Source organism: Condylura cristata, unplaced genomic scaffold, assembly GCF_000260355.1.
Source record: "Condylura cristata isolate star-nosed mole 26May11 unplaced genomic scaffold, ConCri1.0 scaffold00068, whole genome shotgun sequence".
NCBI lineage: Eukaryota > Metazoa > Chordata > Mammalia > Eulipotyphla > Talpidae > Condylura > Condylura cristata.
In genome coordinates, this window is record NW_004567169.1 from 607,264 (window position 1) to 609,996 (window position 2,733).

Sequence of the window (2,733 nt, forward strand, 5' to 3'; positions counted from 1 at the left end):
AGGCCGGCCCCCGGGAGGCGCGTGAGGGCACTGGGTGGGGGTCCTGGCCCACGGGGGCCGCCTGCCAGTCCAGGGCCTTGGCACAGGACGCCCCCAGGGTGGGGCCGTCTGGGAAGCCCTGCAGCCTGCGTGGGGCGGTGGAACCGCGGCCAGCCCGGCTGAGCCCCAGAAGAGCTACGCTGGGTGGGTGCCCAGACCCCCGATGGCAGGGGGCCAAGTGGCACTGTCCAGCTGGCTCCGGGCCGGGCGCTCACCCTCCAGGCGGGCGGCTCAGCAGCAGGCCCGCCCCGGGGCCGCTGGCCCCACCCCGTGGCGGCAGGCGGGCTGAGGGAACCGGGCAGCTGGGCCTGCACCTGACACCCGCAGGCCGAGGATGCCCGCTGCCCCGTCCCCCACCGGAGCCGCCAGGCCACGGGCTTCCGGCCCGGCCTGGTGGGTGTCCAGCCCTCCCTGGAGCAGGCCCTGGACCCCCACTCCTGCCGGGGCACCTGCTCCCGCGGACGAGGGCTGGGCAGGTCGGCCTGCTGGGCTGAGAGTGTCCAGTCCCCTCGGCCCCACAGGCCGGCGTGGCCGTGTTGAACAGCCCCAGCCCCCCCCCACCCCAGGGACAGCTGTCCAGATGGTGCCGGGCATCGGCGCTGTTGGTGGGGGTGTGGGGCCCCCGGGACTGCGCCCCCTCGGGCCAGACAGAGTCACCCTGCCTGGGACCCGGCCTCAGACCAGCGCCCTGCCCCCCCCCCCCCGTGCCTCTGTCTGATTACAAGGTGCCTGCGGGCGGGGCAGTGGCCCGCTGGAGGCCGTGGGCAGGGAAGCAGGCGTCCACCTGCCCGGAGCCCAGCCTTCTTCTGCTGGCCGGAGTGGCCCCCAGGCTGGCCCCGCGCATGGGTGCCGCTGCAGGGTGTGCGCGGGTCTGTGGGGCGGGCAGCTGGCCTGGACGCCTGGCCTGGGGGCTGGCGGGCAGGGGGTGCCGCCCCAGAACTGAGGGTGACTGGTGCTCCCAGGGAGGCAGGCCCGCTGGCCTGGCTGGGCAGGGGTGTCTGATGGTGACCTTGCCTGGCCGGGGACCACCCTGGAGTGGGCAGTGCAGATGGAGGCCGCAGGCCAGGCCAGGCAGGGGGCACCCTGGGCTCTGCTGCCAGCTGGCATCTGTGGGGCCAGCCCAGGCTGCCCCGGAATTGGCCAACGACGTCCCCCAGCTTCTGAGTGGGCCGGGCCGCGTCCTTGCGTGCCCTGTGGGGAAGGCGGGGACACCCTCTCCTGGCGACCATCTCTGTGCCCTGGGGCGTGTTCTGGAAGCCAGGCCGGGCCAGTCCGAGGGGCTGACACCCATGCCCGTCACAGACGCGGCCTCAGGCACGCACGGGCGGGCCCTGCCCACCACTCGCAGGGGACTTCGGGCTGGCTTCGGGAGGGTCTCTCCCCGCCTCCTCCTCGCCTGGGGTCCGGCCCGGGGCCCTCAGCCCTTCCCGGTGGCCCCACACACGGCCCTCCTGAAGGTGCCCTGGAGGGCCTGGCCCTGGGGAGGGGCGGGGTGGTGTGTGTTCGGGGTGGGGCCACGTCCTGGGGGGGTCGCCTGTGCCCCCCAGCTGGCCCACCCAGGGCCCGCCCAGGGCTGTGCCCGCTGCCAACTGGAGCTTGTCCCTCAGCCTGCAGGCCCGTGTGTCCCCCCGCCCTGCCCTTCGCTGGCGCGGGCCCGGGCAGCCCCTCGCGTCCGCCGGGCGCTCTAGCTCTGTTCTCCCGGCCAGCGGCGGGTCCTGGCAAGAGGAGGCAGAGGGTGGCAGGGCCAGGCCGGGCGCCACGGCGTGCAGGGCCCTGCCGGGCGGCTCTGGGCTCACGGGGCCTGGCCTGTGGCCTCCTCCCACCAGCCTGCACCCAGACCTGCCAGTGACGCCCTGACGGCGGCCACTTGGGGCGCCGGGCACCCGGGCCTGGCAGCGGCCCCCGCACCCCACAGAGGAGCCGCAGACCGCACCGGCTTCCCGCCCCCAGAGGAAGCGATGGAGGAAGTGAGACGGCGGATGCCCGGCCGGGCCACTCCCGCTGCCTGTCCGGCTGCGCGGGGGGCGGCCGCCGGGTCCCCTCTGCTGGGGCCGGGTCGCGGGGTCAGGGGAGGCGGTGCCCGAGGGTCCCGGGTGGCCCAGCAGCCGAGCCGCGTGGGACATGCCCGGGGCCTGGTATGTGGGCTGGGGGTCAGCCGGGCCCGGGCAGGGCGTGAGGTCACGCTGGACAGGGCAGGCCTGGGCCACCTGTCACGGGCAGCGAGGTCAGCTCCAGGACATGGCCACCGCGTGGGACCCTGGTAGCCGCCCGGGGCGGTGGGAGCCTGGGCTGGCGCCGCCCCGGGGGCCCTGTCCGTGCGGGCCTGGGAAGGGGCCGCCCTGGGTCTCATGTGCCCAGTGCCCAGCCCGGGGAGCCCTGCGGAGTCGGGGCGGCTGGGTCGGTGCCAGTGCCGCTGGGTGCAGCGTGCCTGTGGTACCCGTGCAGGGCGCAGGGCCAGACAGAGGGGGGCGCGCCCCGTGGCCCACAGGTGACGCAGTCCAGGCCGAGGGTCCAGGCTGCCGACCTCTCTGCGGCCCCCACCGCCGAGTGACTGACTTGGCCACCCCGGCCTGGCCCTGGCTTCCAGGGGCCCCAGAGGGAGCGCCAAGTCCCGGGGGGCTGGCTCAGGGGCGGGCGGGCTCCTGCCCACCCCCCAACAGCTGGTGCCCAGGGGCCAGCCCCTGCGCGCTGTTG